Source organism: Drosophila nasuta, chromosome X (genome assembly GCF_023558535.2).
Source record: "Drosophila nasuta strain 15112-1781.00 chromosome X, ASM2355853v1, whole genome shotgun sequence".
Lineage (NCBI taxonomy): Eukaryota > Metazoa > Arthropoda > Insecta > Diptera > Drosophilidae > Drosophila > Drosophila nasuta.
In genome coordinates, this window is record NC_083459.1 from 28078636 (window position 1) to 28103875 (window position 25240).

At 31.7% G+C, this 25240-nt stretch overlaps 1 protein-coding gene across 1 annotated transcript in view; it reads left to right on the forward strand.

Annotated features, from left to right (window-relative positions):
- Positions 1–7241: 7241 nt before the first annotated feature.
- The window catches only part of LOC132795011 (neuronal acetylcholine receptor subunit alpha-7), a 212414-nt gene continuing 194415 nt past the window's right edge, over positions 7242–25240 (forward strand). Inside the window, 2 exon segments of the mRNA XM_060805400.1 lie at positions 7242–7919; positions 8068–8334. The gene's annotated coding sequence lies outside the window, so the exon portion shown is untranslated.

Here is a 25240-nt window from a genome sequence, read left to right on the forward strand (position 1 = left end):
ACCAATTTATGTTACTTAGAAGCCTTAACTTCTATATTTATGCATCGATAATGCTGAAATTTGTTGGATATAAAACTGACATAGTTTGCTTCCATTTAGCAAAGTGTCAAACAGAATTAAGATGAAATAAGTACAAGAAATAAACAATTTCAAGAATATAAAATTTCATCACATTAATGCTGCAATTTGTTGGATATACAACAGATATAGTTTGAAAACTTTCAAACAGCATTGATGTAAAATAAGTACACCGAGAGACAAAAAATCTAGAATGAAAAATAGATTGAAAATCTACACTTAAAAATCTTCTCGATTTTAGAAAAAAGGTTTTTTATGTTAAAAAAAATTGTAAATCAAGAAATGAAAAATTCGCATTTCAAGATTAAATCCATCTTATATTAAGATATAAATCTTGTTTTATGAATGTTTTATTGAATATTTAAAAAGAAGATTTCAGATATTAATTAAAGAACTATTCGATCTTAAACGAAATCTTGAAAGAAGGTTTTTAGCTTGAAAACATGATTTTGAGATAAAAAAAACTTCTTTTTGTTTACTATCTGTGTAGAACAAAAAACAATTTAAGGAACATTCTGTTTCTCTTCTTATCAATTTTAACTTCTCTATTTATGCTTCGATAATGCTGAAATTTGTTGGATATACAGCTGACATAATAGTAGTTGGCTTTAAGTTTGCAGAATATAAAACAGAATTAATATGAAATAAGTACTGGGAATAAATTTCGAAAATTTTGTACAGAGTGCATTAGGAAAAACCAGTTTAAAGAATATTAATTCATACATTTTCGTTTTTCTAGGGTATTTGTGCGTCGTTCACATCGGCTGCATGCTGTCTCTGCTAATTCGCAGTTGAATCTTTAATGCGCCAAATTGGCAAACCACATTAAATGGTTTAATTATGCAAATCTACGCTGGGTGTTTAATGTCCAAAACAACAACGAAACAACAAAAAACTCTTTCAACGCAAAAGGGTCAAAGTGAAAGAGATGCCGATGATAATGCTGATGATAATGTAAACCAATAAAATGCAGAAACGATTTATAACATAAATACCATATATATGTATTTATATATATATTTAGTAGATATATCATGAATGGATATGTTGATATTATTTATGTATTAATCGATGTGCACATCTGCCTAATTAACGACGACTCCCAAATGCAATGCCAGCTACTTTTTTATGCCCCTTTTTTTCTTTCTCTCTCTCTCTCTGTCTATTTTTAATTTCAGTGTCGTTTAGCTAATAAATTAATTCCATTTTTGGTTTTTTATACTCGCTAGCCATAGGGTAGAAGGGTATTATAGCTTTGTGCCACCAGTAAATGAATGTAATAGGCAAAAGGAGGTATATCCTACATATGTATATTCTTGATCAGCGAAGACATCTGTCCGTCTGTCTATCTGTCCGTCTGTGTGAACATCTAGATCTCAGGGACTATAAGAGGTAGGTATCAAACTTTTGCAACGCCCACTTACATATATATTTTGGTATATATGTATGTACTTTTGTGTTTTTGTGGTATATTGTTTTGGTATATTTAAAGAATAATACCGCACTGTTTGGCTTCCATTATATTTTCACCTCTATGGTATATTTCAAATTCATTACTATATATTAAATATAGCTTTTGGTATATTCTAGTATTTTTTTGGTATATTAGTTTAATATATTAAAATAACATTACAGCGCTATGTTGCTTTCATTAAATTTTTGCACTCTGTAGTATATTTTTAATGTAGTACATTATCAATATACCAAATGTAGCATTGGGTATATTAGTATTTTTGCGGTATGTTAATTAGCTATAGTTTAAGAATAATACCGCACTGTTTAGATTCTATTCAAAATAGTTAGCGGGCATCTCTAAGTCGAGCACACTCAATTTTAGCTTTTTTGTTTGTCGTTTTTCTAATGCAGATGTTTTGCAACTTTCTTTTAAATTAAATTTTACCTCGCACGTATTTCCCTAGTTAATTAATAATGTAATGACCAAGAAATGCATCTCGAATCCGTTTCTTAAATATTTGAAATTACGATCTCCTAATGTGAATATGAATACAAAATATGAATCGGACTTTTGTCATTTGTGTACGAAATAAAGTTATTCATCATAATTTATGCAAAACTATTCAATAATCATTATCATAATTATTATTAATTATTATTATGCGCTTTATCTGTGTGAATATGCGTGTAGCTGGAAGCTATAAAGACTCAACTTTACAAGCAGCCAAACATCATTAGCCAAACCAGTTATCTGTGAGTCGTTTTTGGTTTTTTATTGCCATTGAAGTTTATTTTATATTGGACATTATAAAAGATCATAAAAAGAGTCTCTTCAATTTATGATTTGAATTTAAGAAACGAAGTCAAAACGGAAATTGCATTTATTAAATCTATCCAAGAATTGTTTCTCTGCAGCTGATATTAAAAAGCAGACAATTTTCTTAAATAAAGAACATTTGCCTTATTAATTGTGTTCTTCAAATAAGATCAAATTCTTAAAACTACGAACATTAGTCTAAAAATTACGTATTCTTAAAATAAAATCAAAAATACTAGATTTAGGTTACTAAATTCTGTAATTCATTGAAAATCAGAGTTTTTTTTTAAGTTTTCATCTAGCTTTAAGTGTTTTTAAGCATATCTTAGTTAGTCGAGCTGTCGCTATCCATTTTTCATTATATAAGTTAAAAAAATAATAGTATTATTTCGTAAGTGGAATGATTAATATACAGCTGAGTAAGCGAATGCGATAATTAAATAACAAAATAATAAATAAAATGAAAAAAGCAAAAGAAATAAATATATTTTTCATATTTTTTTGATTCTAAAATAACGTTTTTGGTCTTAAAACTTTAAGATTTGTTCCTATTATTAAAAGGAACTTGGATCTTATATCGAATATTCTTGAAATATAGATATGTTTTGTAATATTAAGATTTTTATGTTCTTGACGCACAATTTTGAACTACGTACGAAGACTAAAATCTTGATTATAGAACTTTGTTTTCAGTTTATAAAATGGGAAGCTAAAGATATCTTCTAAATTATATTCATTTGTTTGTTGTGCTTCATAATGTGTGCTTTCAATTCTATATATGTTAAATGAATTGAATATATATTAACAGGGTATTTGGAATGCGCATCCTTTCACATGAATAATGTGAAAACTATTCGCTTCCACTTATGTGAATACTCAATGCACCACTATGAATACGCCTAGGTGAATGTCTCAGTGTGTTTGTGTTTGTGTGTTTGTGTTTGTGTGAAACTGGAACGCCTTTTGATGCTGTCTACTGGAAATAGCTTGGGGTTAAAGCCACACAGAGAAGTAGCTTTTGCGAATGAGGTCAATAAACTAGAGCAAAACAACTTTGCACACACACTGTGACAAGCATGGCAAACTTTTCTGCGGCTTGCGGTTTGTGTCTTGACTAACAGCTAGCCAAAGTTTCGACCTATTTGAAAGAGCTTTGCAAAGCTTTTTGGGACAACATATTTATGGCACATTTTGTTGAATGGTCGAAATTGACTTTTATTGCTGGCACAAAAGTTATCTACGCTGATGTGTTCCACATTTAACGAAAGCTACATTTTAACTTGACGAAAGATTAAACTAACAGAGCATTAACATTGCTTCGTTAAAAGCTTTAGGCGAGACTTGAGATGTTGAGTGGAGAAGAGAATAAATTGAAGTGAATGAAATTTGAATAATAAAAGAAGATTTCATATTCAGAAAACTTCCAAAAGCAAACTATTAAAAAATACAACCAAAGTAATAAATAAAATAAAATTATAATATCTTAATAATATCATATTACAATATCGTAATATCATAATATCAAAATATCATAATATCATAATATCATAATATCATAATATCATAATATCATAATATCGTAATATCATAATATCATAATATCATAATATCATAATATCATAATATCATAATATCATAATATCATAATATCATAATATCATAATATCATAATATCATAATATCATAATATCATAATATCATAATATCATAATATCATAATATCATAATATCATAATATCATAATATCATAATATCATAATATCATAATATCATAATATCATAATATCATAATATCATAATATCATAATATCATAATATCATAATATCATAATATCATAATATCATAATATCATAATATCAAAATATCAAAATATCATAATATCATATCACAATATCCTAATATCATAATATTAAAAATACTCAAATTAATATTTTACGCAATTCAGTGTTAATATTTTTGAACTATTTAATTTATTTAGTTTCTTAAAAATACTAAATTATTTTAGAAACACCTTCAACTTCTTCTTTCGGGTTTCAGCATCTTTAATTTCTAAAGCACAAATGCTATTAAAAATAATGATATTAAATGTATTTACTGAATATTTTGTTGGCCTAAAATCGGCATTAAAAATCTGACCATTTTGTGCATTTGTGTGGAACGAGGGGGCGAAATGAGAAGAAGAAGAGCGAGAGCGAGAGGTTGGGATTGTTTTATTAAAATAATTTAGAAATAAGCTTTACGAGCTCTACACAAGCTTCTGCTTGATGCTTCAACTACTTTCTGGTCTCTTTATTTTAATTTTTTTTTTTTTGTTGTTGTCTTCCTCCTCCCCCTCCTTCGCACCAACAACACTTCCTACACTTTTCTCGGGAAATGTGAAAAGTCCTGCCACTAAATCGTTTTCTCTCTTCGTTTTTTGTTTTTGTTTTTTTTTTTTTACTACGCTTTTCACTGGCCTTTGTCAATAGCCTTTTGCTTTGGCTTCTCGATTTCCGAAATGTTGCTTTATTGCTCATTTACTTAATTAAAAAATGTGCACATCTTTCTGGCCTTCGCCTTTTCCCTTCATCCCTTTATCAAGCAGCTTGTCTTATCAACACCCTCAGGACTATGACAGCGAGAATAGAACAGCGAATGATGCACTCAGTGTTAAGTATTTAATTATAATTAGCATTAACAGCGCTGTACAAATTGTCCAAAAGGCAAAAAAGAGGAGGATACAAAAAAAAAAAAACCCAACCCATACACAAAAGATTTAATTTTCTAAAAGCAGAATTTGCTGCAAATTGGAGTCACAATTACAATGTGTGCAGCCCAACATGTGATAGCCTAAGATAACGACTCGAATATACCCTGGATTTTTAAATTAAATTGTAAGCTAAAATATAAATAGTAATCTAAAGTATTAAATAAAGAAAATAAAAAATGGAAGTAAAATAAGCCAATAAAATGTAATGCTTTTTAGAAGAATGAATTTAATTCCAAAAATATCTTAAACATATTGAAACAAATAGCAAACTGTTGGTGAAAAAAAGCATATAAAAATATACGAAAAGAAAGTTTTAAAATTTAAAAATGCATGAGAAAAAATTGGAGTAAAAAGCGCACAAGTGCAATAAGCCAACAATAATAAATGTTGGAATATGTTATCAAAACCAACATCACAAATGCGGTCACACTGCCCGATCTCTACTTTATGAATTGTTATCGATATTAAGTTCCTTCTTCCCTGTTTTTCTTTCTACTGACAAGGCTGGTTGTGCGCGCATAAAAAACAAATAATATAAATCAAAGTGAATCAACTTAAACTGACTTTTACTTGGGAACTAAATACGGAAAATACAATAATAAATATTTCAGAATTTAATTCCAAAAATTTCTTAAACATATACAAGACAACAAAATTAAAAGTTATCATAAACATATCTACAATGCTTCAATTTTTAGTATCAAAATTTTGGCAATACATTTCAGCTCATGTTTTGAATTTTGCATCAAGGACTACATTCTTTTTATATTCTTGCATCCTTATCGAATCTTCTTGTTCAAAATTTCGAAATGTTTCTCAAACTGTTAAGAGTTATTGTTCATATTACACATTATTAAAAAAATAATTTGTATTTTCAAATGTTTTCATCACAATCGCAAGAAAAGTGTTTTAAAACTTCAATTTTTAATTATGCATTTGGTATAAAAAAGTTGCAAGTTTTTTAAGCTCTCATTTTCTGTGTTGTTTTAAAAATTACTACTCAGGCTCCATCGAAATAATTCTTTTTTTCAGTTATTATTTTTAAAATTTAATTTAACTATATTTTCAATTAATTGACCAAAAGTAGAATAAGATTACATCGAAAAAGAGAGCTCTTATTTTCAGTTATTATATTAAGTGTTTCAATTAATTGAATAAGAGTAATAATAAAAATTATTATATTTGCTTAAAAGTTACAAGTTACTTAGTGTTATGAAAGTATAGAAAATATTGTAAGCTACATCATAATAACAACAAATCATTATGCACCATAATAATTATATTTTTTAATAAGTTTATAAGTTAAATTTCAATTAATTAAATAAAAGTAAAAAAAAAGTTACAAGTTACTTAGAGTTGTAATAAGATGGATGATATAGAAGAATTATAGTAATACTTTATTATATACCATAATGATTATATTTTATAAGCTAATATTCAATTAATTAAATACAATTAAGAAAAATTTATGAGTTACTTAGAGTTATAATAAGATAGACCATATAGAAGAATTATAGTTGTACTTTATTATATTTAAAATCATACTTGAAGTCACATATCAGTTAAATATAGTTTTTCTTTGCACTTACAGGGTATAGACGAGTGCAGAGGCAAAGAAAGAGGGAGAAGAGAACGGGGACGGGGACGAGGAGAAGGTTGAGGACGAGCGCCTCCAGTGAAGCGTTTAGCTGCTCCACAGGAGTGGCACGTGGTTGCCGCAGCATGAAATGATTGAAGAAGCAGCAACAGCAGCAGAAGCAGCAGCAGCAAAACGAGTGAAGCAAAGAAGAATGGCAAAAGGCGAACACAACGAAAAGGCGGCGAAAGTAATGTGACGATGGCGACTCGTAGCATTGCGTTTTTATTTGTTTACATTGGTTAACATTCCGGCAAATGTTAGCTAACAGCGGCAGTTAACAGCGCTGTTAGCCATAGCAAAGCGCTGCGTTTTTTTCACTCCAGCATCCTTTGACGCCAAACTACACGTGGTTGCCAGCTTCGGGTGTCGCGGCTTCGGCTTCGGCTTCGCAGCTTCGGCTTCTCGTGTTCGCAGTTTCGGGTTCGGCTTCGCTTTCTGCTTTGGCTTTGGCTCTGTTCAGCATGTTGATGCTGGTCGGAGTCAGTCCAAGCAGTGCAGCCAAGCGAGTCGCGTCTCCGTCTCCGTTTCCCATACATACACTCTCACACACACACACACACGCACACACACTCGCATACTTATTATATTGTCCGTGGTCGTGGTCGACGTCGTCGTCGTCGTCGTCGCTGCTGCTGTCGCTGTCGCTGTCGTCGTCGCCTGCCACGTTGCTTTGCGTTGCGTTGCGTTGCGTTGTGTCGAACTCGTGTCGTCGTCGCCGCTCAGTCGAGGTCGTGGTCTCGCATGAAGCGGTCGACAAAGTCGCATCCTCCATATTTCTCTCTCAGTCTTAGTCTCAGTCTCAGTCAGCTATAGTCGAACGAAACAAACAAATAAATGAACACACACGTTCTTCTCGTTTCTCGTTTTGGCAATCGCATCTTCAACACTCGACGACGTCCGGTTTGTTGTTTTTTTGTTTTGTTACCTCTTCAGTCAGTGCCACGTGCCACGACGTTCTGTTATTGTCTCTGTTGAGTCTGTTGAATCCGCGCAAAGGCTAAATAATAATAATAATACAAATCTAAAAAATAAATAATTAAATCGCATCGCGTTTAGGCCGCGGCCAGCTCCAAAGATCGCAATCGCCGCATCGATTGTTCGTTTTGCATTTTTTTTTTGGTGCATTTCACATCAATAACAACCACAACAACAACAACAACCATTTTTTTTCGGTGCAATCGTAAGTGCAAAAAAAAAACATAACATTTTTTCTAACAACAATTTCCCGCAATTTTTTTTTTAGTACTCAGTTGATTTTTCGTTTTGTTTTACGATTATTGTCAAGTTTCGAGAGCAACAACAAAAGCGCAATTTTTCCTCCCATTCAGTTTTCGAATTAATTGAAGCTCCTCTCTCCACGATGAGCCTAATGACTTTCCGAAAGTATTTAAAAGACTCCTCATCTTCGTCCTTCTCCTCCTGCAAACTCTAGTCAAGTCCAAGTCTCCGCCTTCCATTAAGAATTGTGCTTAATTTCATTTTGTGGACCAAACAAAACTTTTGTGCAAGCCACAATTAAAAATAAACAAAACCAAAAAACACAAAATAAAACACGCAAGCATCGAGTTAACTGGAATTGTCTCTAAAAATATATGGTGCGTATTTTCCCACAATTATATACCCACAATTTAGGCAAATTCTAACTAATTTGCCCTAAAGCAGACACACAAAAATTAGAGACAAATTAAACTAATTTCCACAGCAAACAACGAAAAGTTTGAGAATGCTTTTAATTTTTTTTTTTGCTCTGCCTTTCAAATTGGCAATATCTTTGCTGTTGGCTGGTTAAATGGGTTCTTAATTCTCTGTGTTCCTCATCACTCAGATTCTGAATGAAAATTAATGAAATTAATCTCAACACAGAGTCGAAGGTCCAGTATTCTCTTTAGTGCATAATTCAAATTGGCATAATAAAAATACAATTAAATGTGGTATTTAATACTACATTTGGTATAACAAAATATAATTAAATTTAGTATTTAATACTATATTTGGTATAATAAAAATATAGCTTAATTTAGTATTTCATACTAGATTTGAAATACAATTAAATGTGGTATTTAATACTACATTTGGTATAACAAAATATAATTAAATTTAGTATTTAATACTATATTTGGTATAATAAAAATATAGCTTAATTTAGTATTTTATACTAGATTTGAAATCACAAAAATATTTTATATTTGTATTAAATAAATACATTTGATGAAATAAAATAATCAAAATAATAATTCAATTTAGTATTTAATACTAGCTTTGATATAATAAAATTACAAATAAAAAACAAATAATTTCATCACATTTGCAAATAAATGCTTTTCAAAACAATTAATCTGCATCGCATTTGTAAATCGAAATCATTTGAATTTGATTGAATTCAATTGCTGCATAATAATTTTGTGATTGATCAGTTTTATTATGAAGTGTTAACGATACTCTTTGAAACCCCAAAAGCTGTGCTATAAATATTTTAAATGAATTTCGTTTCAAACTCTAAAAACTGTGCTATAAAAATATATCTGAAAATATTGTTTTCAAGTGTTAATGATACTTTTAGAAACTCTAAAAACTGTGCTCCAAAATTTTTTGAAAATGTTGCGCTCAACAATAAATATAGTTCTTTCTGCCTAAATAAGTTCCGCAAATTGTGCTGTGATCTCATTCAATCAGTTAATAAAACTTGACATAAAAAAAAGTGGTCGAAAGATTCTTAAAATATGTTCTTAAGATCTAATTTTATTTAGGTTCCAATAACTGTGAGAAATGTGAAATATAATTGTAGAGAAAAAGCAAAGAAAAAAAGTTGAAAGAGTTTTCTTAATAGAAATGGCATAAAATTCTAAAGGGGAGACTTTTTAAATACGAAATTTAAAGAAATAATAAAGTAATAAACCAAAGTTTAAAGAGTTTTCGGCATCGAAATTAAATAAAATACTTAGGGGAGACTTTTGAAATTTGAAATCTGATTTTTTTTTATTAATAATTGACTATGTTTTTGTGATATGGGTTTGAGCTTTAGCCTGAATGAGTTTAAGCATAGTTTTAAATAATATATTTATTTTACTCTGCGCCTCAGCGAAAGCAAAGACCAATAAAAAAATGAAAAAATATAGAAAATAATCTGTACGCTAGCTAAAAACAAACAAGTAAGAAAGCTACTTAATGAAATACTTAAAATATACCGAATTAATCAACTACAAAAATACTAATTATACAGCAAAAGTTATGTTTGGTATATCAATGATAGTGCATTATTAACTTTAAAATATACCGAATTAATTAATACCGCAAAAATACTAAAAAATTTACCAAAGGTTATATTTGGTATATACCACAAGTACATAAGTATCACTAGTACTACCAAAATACAAAAAATGTACCAAATGTAACGATATACTTAAAATATACCGAATTGAAAACCTACAAAAATACTAATTATACAGCAAAAGTTATGTTTGGTATATCAGTGATAGTGCATTATTAACTTTAAAATATACCGAATTAATTAATATCGCAAAAATACTAAAAATATACCAAAAGTTATATTTGGTATATCAGTGATAGTGCATTATTAATTTTAAAATATACGGAAATAATTAATATCGCAAAAATACTAAAAATATACCAAAAGTTATATTTGGTATATACCATAAATACAAAAAATGTAATATTTGGTATATTTATGAAGTACTGCATTGAAAATATACCAGATAGCCATGGCTACATCGTCAAGATCTAGAATATATATGTATATACTTAATAGGGTCGCAGATGTCTTCTACATTTCCTGCAGGCACAAAATTATAATACCCTTCTACCCTATAGATACCGGGTATAAAATCGCAATTGTTTGTCCGAGCAAGGCGAACTGAATGCTGTTGTGTTGTGTTGTGTGATGAGAAAGAGATCCAAAGTAGTCGAAAGATATGTGCCAACTTCTATTTGGCATTCAAAATGCAATTACGAAAATTTGTGCGAAGGGCGCAAAATACTACAAAAAACAGAAAAGAAATACAAACACAAAAAAAAAAAAGACAAAAACGAAATTTCAAGAAATGAGAGACAAGAGACAAGAGGAAAAGGAAAAGCAAGAGCAAGAAGGAAAAATAATGCTTCATGCTCGTAATTTCATTCGTTGAATGCTTTTTAATTGCATCTATTCATATTTGATACTCGCTCCCTCTCTCTCTCTCTCTATCTTGCCTCCTTCTCGCATTTCGTTCACGTTTTCGCATCAGGTGCAGCTGAGAGAAAGAGGCGGTAGTAGGCGTGGCAGTTTGGGGGGCACTGTGGAAATTTCATGTCAACACATTTTCATTAACGCTTCAATTTCATATGATACAATTTTAATGGGCTCTAATTGTTGCTTCATTCGCATTCGCATTTGCATTCGCGTTTCTCGCTTCAGAGCGAAACACAAGCTTTATGGTATATTTATGTATTTGCAGTATTAAATTATGACTGTTCTGTCAGTCAGTTTGTCGACGTCTCCCTGGCTAATGGATGCGATTAGGCATTTTAACAACTTATTTTATTATTGTAATTGAACTCTTTTAAATCGCAACAATTATACCAAGTATTGCTCTTGGTATATTTAAATATTTTTGTGGCATATTATTTGGTATATTTTAAGAATAATACTGTTTTTGATTATTTTATGTTTATTTGTTTGTATTTTTGTTTTTATTCAAAATAGTCAGCGGGTATCTCAAAGTTGAGCATACTCGACTGTAATGACAATTTGGTATATTTTGCACTCCTTGGTATATTTTGAATTTATCAAGTATAACAATGCAATTTCAAATTCACAAAAACATTTTAAAATATAATAATGAAATATTATATTAATATAATATAATAATAATAAAGAATTTTAGTTGTGAATTGTTGCTTCAAATGACAAAATTAATAAGTAATCAACATAAATTAAAATACTAAAATAATTGATAATATTAATTAATTAATTGAATTGTTTTTCATCTATAATTCAAGTTTTTTTTTGTTGGTTTGTGAGTTTCTTCTCAACCTCCAATTAATTGAACAATTTGCACAATTTCATCATTCTTAAATGATTTTCTATGAATAACAAAAACACGCTTTTAACAAGCGAATCATAATTGCATTTTTTAAATATTGAATGAAATTAATGTAGCCATAATAAATCAGAACAATAACAACAATTTCCTCTATTGAAATGTATGCCTTAACAAACTTAACAAACTCGATGTGAACGATTTCTGGGCTTATAAAAGAAATTTGTACCTACAAATTTACGAATCTTGTTGCTAATTTAAAATTTATTTAAAAGTAATTTCATAGTAAAAACTATAATGTTCGCTTGTATTCGATTCTATTCGAATAATTTCTACCTGACAATGTGGTATATTTTGCACACTATTTTGAATGTCAATATACCAAATATAGCCCTTGGTATATTTCAATATTTTTGTGCTATATTTGTTTGGTGTATTTTTTGAATAATACTGTTTTTATTTTTAATTTTTTTATATTTATTTTTTTGTGTTTTTATTATTATTTTTTTCAAAATAGTAAAGTTACTTATTATACCTAGCATTTTGCAGTCTAAGGCATATTTAGAATGTATCAAGTATCGCAACAATATACCAAATATTGCTCTTGGTATATTTAAATATTTTTGTGGCATATTATTTGGTATATTTTAAGAATAATACTGTTTTTGATTATTTTATGTTTATTTATTTGTATTATTGTTTTTATTCAAAATAAGTAGCGGGTATCTCAAAGTCGAGCATAATCGATTTTAACTTTATCAATTATTATACATGACATTTCGGTATATTTTGCACTCTTTGGTATATTTTGAATGTGTCAAGTATCACACCAATATACCGAATTTCGTCTTTGGTATATTTTGTTAGTATTTTTGTGGTTTATGAATAATACCGTACTGTTTTGCTCTTATTCATATTCATAATCTCACTTGATTTGGTGTTTTTATAATCGGATTTGTGTCATTTAAAAGTACGCAATATTTTTCATATTTACTTGTATAAGAAATGATTTTTCAAATCAATATGCAAGATTTGCATTCCTCGACTTTTTACTTTTCAGTAGAAAATGTTGAATTTGGAATATTTAGTATTTTCCAGAGTAGTTTCCATTCAAAGTGTTGATCTATTTATTAAATTTATGCCAAATATTAATAGTTTGGAATGTATGCAAAAAGGAAAATAATCGAGTGACTTTCAATTGGCAAATATTTAAAGAGTGTGTGCTTTGGGGCAAAGGAAAGCAGCAAAAGCAGGAAAAGCAGGAAAAGCGTGCAGCGTGCAACAGTGGGAAATGGGAAATGGGAAATATACATATTTCGGAGGCATTTTCACGTATTTTTTAATTTATGTAATGTATGCGAAAGCGTCGCTTGATGATACTCGAGTGAAATTCGTTTAAAGCACACACACACACACACACACACACACAGCCAGACGACAATTAAGCGAAAAACAAAAAATGGAAAACAACAACAACAAAGCGAGAGAGAGAGGGGGGAAGGCAAACAAAAGCAGAAAGCAGAAAGCAAGAGCAACAATGTATCGAGAGTCCTCTTTTGGGCAGAGGCAGAGTTGGAATCACAAATGAAATTAATTTATGAAAATACGTCTCTCGCTTTCACCTCTCGCTTTTCCCCTTCCTCCCCTTACTCCCCTTACTCCATTTCCCCTTTCCTCCTCTCTTCACACTCACTGCGGCGGCATTTTGCCCGCATTCGTTAACAAGTATTTGCTTTTTACAGCGCTCTCACCTCCTCGCTTACCTCACTCGAAAGGGGGGGTGGTGGGGGGCGTGGCATGGTATCTATGGACCCGCAGAGATACATTCGACTTGTACATCATGTTGTACTTGCCACTTACGTGTATTTGTTAGTTGGCTGCTTGACTGCTGCCAAAGCCGAAGGCTTAGCTTTGTCTCTGTCTCTATCTCTCTCTCTCTCTCTCTCTCTGTTGTTGTTGCTGTTTAGATTGTTGCTGCTGCTGTTTGACTACAATTTACGTCATTCGGCCGCAAACATCTGCAGCGCTCTTCCGCTTAGTTTCTGCTTCAGCCTTCGTCTCTGCCTCCGTCTCTGCTTCAGCCTCTTGCTAGCTTTATCCGCTTCACACTCCTTGCACCGAAAACAATTTGCCCTTCAGTCCTCCACCTGCTATCCTCCGCTCACCACTCTCCCCTCTCCCCTCTCCCCTCTCCCCGCCCCCGCACAGTGCGCACTAACGCCTGTACATACATAATTAAGGCGTGTTATCCTTGTTGACTTTGTTATTAATCCACTCCAAGCAAATTGTTGTTGTTGTTGTTCTTCTTCAGCCGCGTTCAGTTCTTGTTCTTGTTGTTGTTGTTGTTGCTTTTGTATTGGCATGTGTTTGGTTCTCTTGCGTGTTGTTGTTGTTGTTCTCGTTCTTCTTGTTGTTCTTGCCGTTAGTCAGTCTCCGTTGTTGTTGTTTTTACTGTTGCTGTTGCTGCTTTGGCACTTTATTTCTACTTGTTGTTGTTGCTGTTTTTTTTTTGTCTTCACTTTGTTGTGCAATTCTTCAGCATTGACTTGACTCCTTGGCACTCTCATATGTGCTTCCTTTCTCCCTCTCTCCGTCGCTCCCTCGCTCTCGCGCTCTCTCTCTCTCTCTCGCTTCTGCTTTGTATCTTTTTTTGGATACCCTTCTCCGCTGATTCACGCCTACTCCTCGCACGCACTTTTCTGTAGTGTTTGTTGTGTAGAAAGAAGGTTTCAAATTTTATTATGCGGAAAAAGGTTAATAAATGGAATTTTCAAGTTGTTAAATTGTTTATTTAGGATGGCCTCACACATATTACGCATACAGTCACACACACACACATGCATGCACGCACTCACACACACGCACACGCACACACACACACACACACACACACACACACACTTGCATTGAGCGAGTGCTTCGCTTACAGAATTCCGTTTCCGCACTTCTTTTTTTGACTCCTCTCAGTTCACACACTTCACTCCCTCTTCCTCTCTCTCCCTCTCTCTCTTTTGGTCTGTGCATTTTCATGTTTTGCTACGCATTTTCGCCAATTCTCGCTGCTGCTGACTTTTACTCTGAATATCTCAACAATTGTGTGTATGTGTGTGTGTGTGTGCGTATGTTAAAATATTTTTTGTGTTTCACTACGCAAACAGGAAGGAAGCTGCTGGCATATTTTGACACGTTGACATTTTACGGGTATTATTGTGATACACTTTCCACTTTCCACTTTCCAGTCGAATGCCAAACGAGTTTGCTGCACTTCTCCAAGCATTTTGTACAACAATTCGCTTTAATTATTAACTACTCTTATACCCGTTACTCACCATAGGATCGAAGGGTATTTTAATGTTGTGCCTGCAGGAAATTTATGTAGCAGACGGAAGCAGATATCTCCTTTTCTTTAAAGTGCATATATATTCTCGATCTGCCATGTCCGTCATTCTTAAAATATATACCACATTATTATACAAAAAAACTAAAATATACTATATTTAGTATATACTATCACAAACAAAATCATACGTACGTTGTGATATATTTTGAATGAATAGTTGAATATTTCAGTATATATTTGATGGTATAAAAATATACCAAACATATCATATATCAGTATTTTAATAGTATACGGTATATTTTTAATGTGCTAGTATATCATTATACCACATAAATTTCGGTATATTTTCAGTATTTTTGAACTATATTAATTCGGTATAAATATACCAAATATATAATATTTCACATTGTTTAAAGTATTATTATAGTATTTTGAATGTGTTAGTATATTGATATATCAATTATAGCCTTCAGTATATTTTCAGTATTTATGCACTATATTAATTTGGTATATTTTAAGAACAATAGTATATAAATATACCAAATATATTATATTTCAGTATTTTTTTAGTATAAAATATTTTGTGGTATATACCACAAAGTACACATGGTATATTTTTAATGTGTGTGTGTATATAGGTATATCAAATATAGTCTTCAGTATATTTTCACTATTTTTGCACATTAATTTGGTATATTTTAAGAACAGCAATATATAAATATACCAAATATAGTATATTTCAGTATTTTTTAGTATAAAAATATACCACAAAGCACACATGGTATATTTTTATTGTGTTAGTATATAGATATACCAAATATAGTTTTCAGTATATTTTCACTATTTTTGCACTATATTAATTTGGTTTATTTTATGAATAATATCGACTTGCTTTGCTTATATTGCAAATGGATATTGCGGGTATCTCACAGTCGAGCACACTCGCGTGTAGTTTTCTCACTTCTTATGACTGCAAATGCACTTTTATGCACTGCAATAAATATTTATATACACTCGATATATTATTGCTGTGTTGACAAATAATTTACCGCTCGCTCTCCAATTGCTTTGGGCAAGCTTTTAATGCCTTTGCTATTGGTTAATGTGAGCTTAAGCCATTTGAAATTATTATAAGCAATTTAAAAGAATATTTTTGTAGATAAAATAATACGAACATGGCTTCAGATAGATTTCTATTTTTACGATTAAAAGTGTGAGCACCAAAGAGAATATTCTCTGCCTAGTTCACAACTAGTTGAATGAATAAAGTTAAATAATTCAATTAGATGAATTTTAAATGGTAAATTCATAAATATCAAAACTGAATCAATAAAAAGGCAAAACAAATAATCCAAACAAAAGTTGAAGATTAAAAATATAAACAATTTGTTTGCATGGCTATCGAAATTAATAGTTGCTTAAGACAATTTAAATAAAGAATATAACCAAAAAAAATTATATATAAATAGAAATTTTGCGCAAAATTTCCACAACTCTTTTCAATTCCAAAGAAAGCATAACTTGAGCTTAAATTCGTAAAGAAATGTTGAACTATTTGAATAATTAATTTAATACGCAAATCTAGCTTAAGATAAAAAGTAAATAATAATCAGAATAATAAAGATAATAATGAGAATTAAAATGCAAAAGTTAAACTAAAATTCATGAACAAATATTGAACTATTTAAATACACAATCGAACTTGAGATAATAAGTAAAAATTATTTAATAAGTTTAGATAAATTAAAAAAAAATTAAATAAATTAAATTTAAACGAAAATTGGTATAAAAAAAAACTACATTAAATATGCACAATCTAGCTTGAAGTCTTCTTTCCACATTAATAACTTGCATTATCAAATACAACTTTGAAATATTTTTTTTTTAAAGCAATTGAAGAATTGCTTTATTTGTTGTTATCAAACTATCTTTAAATGCCAACGAATTGTTATGCTAAATAAAGCAAAGTAATTTGAGTGCCACAAATTGCTCATAAAAGTCGACATTCCCTCGCTCTAGTGAAGGGCATCAAAGGAGTGATAAAACATTATCGCTGATATGATTTCCTCTGCTGCTTGTGTGTCTTTGTGGCTGCTGCAAGCAATGTTTAAGTGGCAGCAGCCACAATGCCATATGTGAGTTGAGTCGAGCAACGATATTAAGTATACGACAAGTAGTGCAGCAACATACAACGAAAACGAAAAAAAAAAAAAGAAAAGGCGTGCAGTCTAGCGTGCTTTATGCCGATTTTCTTAACCCCCACCCAACGAGGAGAATAACGAAACGGAAAAGAAAAGTAAGAGCCAGCAAAAAAAAAGTTGAAAGCAATAACGGCACTTTTTCGGTACTTCGCCTTACGCACAACGCTTACGTTACGCTTTTGGCTTTCGTTTTCAGCCTTCAGCTTCAGCGTTCAGCTTTCAGTTTTGCAGTTTTGCCCGAGCTTAATTTGAGGCAGTCACTTGGTTTTTAATAAATGCTTCGTTTTTATGCTCGAGCAGCACGGAGAAAAAAAGAAGAGGGGGAGAAAGTGGAGTGGAAATTAGAGTAGAAGAGCAAAGGTCAAAGTCGAAGTGGAAGTAGAAGTCAGAGTCGAAGGAGTTGCGTACTCGTAAATTGCTCTGTGTGTAGGTAGAAATAAGTGTCGAGACTGAAGACCGAAGAAAAAGACAGCAAGCGGTAACCGTAGACATCGAGTTGGTAATTGCAATAAGAGTGCGAATAATGAAAATGAGTGCAAAAGAAATTGAAATTGCAGTAAGTGCATTATTCAGAATAACAACGAGTGACGAGGAGCAACAATAAGAGCTATAAAATTATACCTGCATTTAATAGGTAGAGAGAGTAGAAGACTCTTTGATAAATAAATAATCAACAGATGTAGCAGAGTGAATATGGCAAAAGGAATATTCCAAAAACATATCGAGTAAAATGCGAAGATTAAAAATACTAAAATAAATAAAATAAGAGTGATAACTATTTAATGCTCAATAATCAGTTAGACGGCAGCAATATAAATAATATATAAAGAAGTCAATTATTTCATTTCTGCTATTATATTCTTGTTGGATATGCATCATTCACTTTGCAATCTATCAATAATCTTTCAAATAAGATTTACTAATAAATAAAATAAATTTATTTCTCACTTACCTTGCATTATTACTAAAAACAGTTGAAGTCCAAAAAAAAAACGTGAAATTGATCTGCAAGTAAATTGAAATGAATAAGTATATAATTGTAAAACAAGTAAGAAAGCTACAGTCAAGTGTGCTCGACTATGAGATACCCACTACATAGTTAGAATAAAAGCAAATGCACTATGTATAAAAATATACAAAATATATGCTTCAGTATATTTTAGTATTTTATGTTATTTTGGTATATTTTATAAATAATAATACAGCACATTCATAAATTATACCAAATTAATATACCATAAAAATACCAAAAAATATACCAAAGTCTATATTCAGTATATTTATATAGTACAACGTTGAAAATATACCATCGAGAGCAAAATACTAAAAATAGACTTAAAGTTATATTTGACATATTAGTTTAATACTACTACATTTAAAATATACCATTGAGTAAAATACTAAAAATATACCAAAGGCAATTGTTGGTATATTGTATTAGAACTACATTACAAATATGCCATTTAGTGAAAAATACTAAAAACATACCAACGGCTATATTTGGTATATTAAAATAGTACTACATTTAAAATATACCATATAGTACAAAGTATACCAAATTGTCAGCCAAAGCAATTAAGAACCCATGGCATTAAGCATTTTTTTTCCACTTACCCTTCTACCTTATAATTAGCGGCAATAAATATGGGTAATAAGAAAATGACAAAAACATAAATATTCAGTTAAGTAACATGACACATAATTAAACACAGGCCAGCAAATTGAAGTATTATAAAGACAACTCAAATTGAAATCCCTTGAAGCAACGATGGGAGTGTCAATAATATTAACAGCAAGAAAAGAAATAAGAATAGGAGTTGAATTATGGAACTAATGAAGCTCAACATAAAAGTAGGAGAAATGTCCAACAAAAGGGAATAGAAGGAAAAACTATGAGTGCAGGTAATAACAGCAGCTGCAGCGAGGGAAACAAAGTGCATTAATAGGATTAATAATTGCTAAAGTGAAGGAGAACAAGATGCGAGATGAGAGAGAGAGAGAGAGAGAGAGAGAGAGAAAGGAACAGTTGAATGGTATGGAAGGGCAGCATATTTGTGAAAAGAGAATTTTATAATTACGAGAAGTAAGCTGAAAGAGTGCAAGAATAGTTTTACTAGAAAGAGAGGGAAAGCACAACAAGGGACTGGACTTTGGCGACTCTTTGCACAGCACATGTTGTTGTGTTGTGTTGTGAATGAAGCATTAGAAGAGCTTCCCTCAGCACTTATGTACATAGCTGACATAGAAGCAAAGTTCTCTCGGCTGTTCCACTTGTGAAATGTCGTGAATTATGTTTAAGACGAAACGAAAAATAATTGTGGAATGGCTTTTCGATTTGGTAATTATGACACGTTTTGGTCTTATTTTTGTTTGTTTTTCAATTTGCGGCAAAATTGCGCGATACCCAATGCAAATGCACGCCATACGGCATACTAGACGTATACGTAATGTGTCGGATATGCATCTGGGAGACCTACAATGAGTTTCGATAGTTAATTAGTCTCTTTTGCATACTTTGTATTGTAGTAATTAAAACTCTAAATAAACGAAATTACTAACAATAATGTTTGGAATTATTGCGGTAATAAGTTTATTCTGCAACTTCGTCACACTATGCGTCGTATACGTGACATGAATTATATAAATTTTGTTTAAAATTGATTTCTTCATTTCTATTTTCGACTTTCAAGACTACGAGTCTTATTATAACCAAGACTAAGGGTCGTATACGTAATAGAATTAATACATATTTTATGTTGAATTGATGAATACATGTACTCTGCTAATTTTTCGAACAATGTGTCGTATACTTGATATAAATTATACAAATTTTGTTTAAAATTGACAACCTAATTTCAATTTCCGACTTCTTCTGATAACCATAACTAAGTGTCGTATACGTAATACAGTTAACAAAGATTTTATTTAGAATTGAAAGATAAATAAATGTACTCTTCTAACTCTGCTTCGTATACTTGATATGATTAAATCAATATACCAAATATAGCATTCGGTATATTTTAGTACTTTTGCGGTATATTATTAGCATATTTTGATAATAATTCCGGATTGAATTGCTTTCATTAAAAACGGTTATCTGACAGTCGAGTATCTGACAATTGCAAACAAAATATTTGTCGTGCAAATTGTCGCCTTCAATAACTTCAATATTTATTATTAATTTGTCACTTGCAACCTTGTCAAATTAATACAAAATTTAAATTTAGAAATTTTACTAATTAAACGCTAGCAGTATAAACAAGTAAAAATACTAGAGTATACTACACTTAATCCCTTACTTAATTGATGACATTTTAATGGAAATTTGCGTTTGTCATTTCACATTACTAAAATGAGTGTAAGCTGAAAAACCGTCGTTGTTAGATTTATGTGTTTGATATGATTGCTATTAATATTTATTTGAATTTGTTACCTCGTCCAATTCATTTCCAAGGCTTAGGGTATGTCTGTTGCCTGTGTGTTCGGCTGTTTAATAATTTTTGAGTTAATTTGTTGTTTACTTTATTTTTTATATTTAGTACAAGTTTACTATTTGCTGTTAATTAGTCTGGGCTCGCTTTTCCTTTTTGTTTTGAACTGAGAAGACTGCCACAAATGGGCTTTCATTTTTGATACCCGCTACAGAGTAGAGTAGAAGGGTATTTTAGCTCTGAATCCGAAGGTTTATTCCACTCCTTAAAATACATATACTAGTATATATTCTTGATCAGCGTAAACAGTCGAGACGATACGGCCATCGTCTGTCTGTATTCTATGGTATATTTTTCATATTATAGTATATTGATATACATACCATAACATCCAAAATATACTATAGAGTACAGACAAACGGACATGGCTAAGGCCTTTAGGCTGAAGTACCAAATTAATATAACAAAAATAATACAAAAATATGTCAAAGGCTGAAAATTCAAAAAATATACGAAAGAAGTGTTAAATTATACCGAAGGCTATATTTGGTATATCGATAGAAAATAAAAAATACAAAAATATAAAGATATACATATACCAAATATAGCCTTCGGTATATTTGAGTATTTTTTTGGTATATTTATTTGATATATAACATTTGATATATTTGAGTATTTTGTTGGCATATTAATGTTGTATATGACATTCGGTATATTTTAGTATTTTTTCGGTATATTAATTTGGTATATACTATTTTATATATTTGAGTATTTTGTTGGCATACTAATGTTGTATATGACATTCGGTATATTTTAGTATTTTTTTCGGTATATTAATTTGATATATAACATTTGATATATTTGAGTATTTTGTTGGCATATTAATGTTGTATATATGTTGTATTCGGTATATTTTAGTATTTTTTCGGTATATTAATTTGGTATATTTTAGTATTTTTTCGGTATACTAATTTGGTATATTTTCGGAATATTCAATCTGTCATAGCCTTAGTCACTCTTAGTTGCATACAATAAAAGTAAAAGTATAAGACAATTATTTAAATTGAGTAACGAGTATCTTCCAGTTGATAACACTCGACTGTTACTTTCTTACTTGCTTCTGTTTTTTTTTTTTTTGGTTGTAACAGGGTTCAACGTCAGCTTTTGCTGCGGACTGTGAGTGTGAGTGCAAGTCTGAGTTGTGCGAGTGAATGGGTGTGAGTGTGAGTGTGAATGTGGAGTCGACTTTAGGGACGGGGTTTGCTTGACGGCAAGTTTTTGGCCAAGTGCTGTGCTGTCTGTGTACAACTGCAGAATCCGCTTGCTTGCCCCAGATAATTTAATTAAAAATAGCAACCATTTGATATCAAACAAAATTGTACGCACAGGCGACGGCAACAACATAAATGACTAAGCGGCAAATGCCCCAAAGCGTCGACTGCAGTGAGAGTTGCTTCCTCTCTATGTCTCTCTCCGTCTTTCTCTTCTCTCTCTCTCTCTACTGGTCTCGAATTGAACGGGGCGCGAGAATTCATTAAACTTTAAACCGTAATGAATACTCAACTCAATTCAACTCGACTCAACTGAACTCAACTCGACGAAATTTTGAAAGACAAGGCAAAACCGCGTACAAGACACATGCACACACACACACTTACACACACACACACACTCTAACACACACTCCAACACATTCTCAGCTGCCTTAGAACAAGTCCAAGACGAAGACCCAAACTTGCCGCACGGCTATTGCTTTTGGTTTTGGTTTTGGCTTTTTCGGTTTTTGGCCGCTTTTGGCTTTAGGGGTTTCCAGCCCCTCCTTACCCACCTCTTACAGTCTTCCCTCCCACCGTCTTGCGACCCTAGTTGAACTGTCTACTATTTGCAGTGCTCGCTGTTCGCTTGCCACCTGCTGGCCACTTGGCGCCACATAATCAGCACAGTTTATGCTGTCGCCAGTTATGATTGCAACCTGTTTCTCGCCCAAGTTTTCGTTTCCTTTCGCTTCTCTCTTTACGCTCTTTACGCTCTGGCTGCCTTCTGGCTGCCTTTTGCACACGCTCCAACAATATAAACATAATTTACAGCAAGTAATAATCATAAGAAGCAGGTAAAAGTGCGAAGTGCAAAAGCGAAAAACGAGCAAAAAAAGAATACGAACCAAGGCAAAAAAAAAACAACAACAAAGTGAAGCGAAGAAAATAATATAAGAACCCAAAAGAAATACAAACAAAGTGCGCAAAGTCGATGCTCTGTTACACTTTCGTCTTAAGTAAAACTTAAACTGACATTTTCAATAAAATACTACAAAATATGGTATATGAAAATACTGTAAATAGAAAGAATTGAGCAGATAATAAAGTAAACAAGTTATTTACTTTCAACAGCATTTTTTGGCAAGTAATTCCACTCAACAATGTAAAATATTAAAAACTTAATATATGAAAATACTGAAAATAGAAAGATACAAGCTAATAATAAAGTAAACAAGATATATAGAAAATAGTACATAACTAAATGGAAATAAGAAAATCTTTTTAGTGAAATAAAAAATGGAAAAATATATGCCAAAAATATCATCAACACAAGTTAATGCAGAAAAACTTATGCTAGCTCATGGTTTTACGAACAGCAAATCTCGATTTATTATTGAGCATTGAGTTGGCATCGTTTGCAACAAAAAACCAAGTAGGAAAACTACAGTCGAGTGTGATCGACTGTGAGATACTCGTTACCCATTGCGAATAAAAACGAAACAGCGAAAAGTGGGGTATTAATTTTTAAATATAGCAAATTAATATACCGCAAATATACTAAAAACATACCGAATGGTATATACGGTATATTGAAATATTATAATTTTATATACCGCACGAATACTAAGAATATACCAAATGTTGTATTTGGTATATTGATATAGTACTACACTTAAAATATACCAAAAGCTATATTTGGTATATTAATATAGTACTACATTCAAAATATACCATATAGTGCAAAATATACCAGATTGTAAGCCAAAGCAACCTATATGAAAATATTTCTTAAATTTAAATATTTTTATCTGATTGAATTGAACTTTATGGAAACCCGTTTCCATATTAACGTTTATTGTAAACATGACGTTACATGTTTTGTCACAAATTTGCCAGAGTTTCGTTTTGCATTTTGCTGTTTTCTGTTTTCAGTTTTCAGTTTTCTAATTTCATCTTTTCACGTTTTTTTTTTTCTTGCCATTTTTTTTTCCTGCTGCCATCATAAAAACAACAACAGAGAGCAGAGCGAGTGCGTGTGTGAGAGAGAGAGAGAGAGGGAAAGAGCAAAGCGAAGGGAGGAGAAAAAGGAAAAGGGATACATGGCCGAATGGCACTTTAATAATTGAAGGCGTATACGCAATATGCGCACTTTTTAGTTACCGTAATGTTACTCATACGCCGCGTTGTGCCAGCCACTTTTATTTCGCATACAATTTGCATTTCGTGCGTGTACGTGTGTGCAAGAGAGAGTGAGAGAGAGAGTGAGAGAGAGAGCGTGAGTTAAGCTCTGTTTATTCTTTGGGGAACAATCTCTGAATCATCCGCTGTCCACAATTCACCGCGTGTATGTGTGTGTGTCCTTGTCATCATGATGATGATGATGCTTGTTTTTGTCGTCATAATGATGATGATGATGCTCGTCATTGCTCTGCTCTTAATTGTGTGGAAATAAGCGAGTGAGTGGCCCCTTCATCGCAAGTTAATTGCGGGCTTTTGAGTCATGTGCCCATATTAAATATGCATGTGAGGACACTCTCTGCTCTCTGCTCGCTGCTGCCAATGGAATGTGGAGTCCTGAATCCTGAGTCCTGATCAGAGGACACGTTGCATGCTAAGGCACTTGCCTCGCAATTCGCTTAATTATGCATGAATTTACTTAGCCACCAGATACGCGAAAGATACTTTACTCCCCCCAATTATACAAGAACACGACCGAACGAGCGAGAGAGATGCCACCTCTCTCTCTTTCTACTCTCTCTCTACTCTTAATACATGCGTATTTGTAGAGGCACAAAAAAAAGAAAAGAAAAGAAAACGAGTTTACCATGCAACTGAAATGACAGCAGCGGGCAATTCACCTAGCTGCCTTAAAAAGGCAATTTAAGTTTCAACCCAACAAGCAAAAAAAAGCTGAAAAGGAAAGGAAAGCCATAAAACGCAGTTGAAAAAAAAGTTTTCACTTGATTTCGTTTTTGCTTCTCTTCTTTTTTTTTTGTCGCCCGTTTCTTAAGCCGGGTCAATAGCCAAGTTGCCAATTGGCCAAAATAATCTGTGTCCGACCATCGCACACAGGTTGAAAGGCATTTCAGGATGTAGCGTATTTTCCTGCGATTTTATTGTCAATACAAATTTGTTGGTTGACTCGATGAAATCACTAGCGAATTTATAATTTTCACTTTTTTCGGAGATAAATATTGTTTTTAGCACGCAAACGATTTGATAGCTAATCAACAAAAT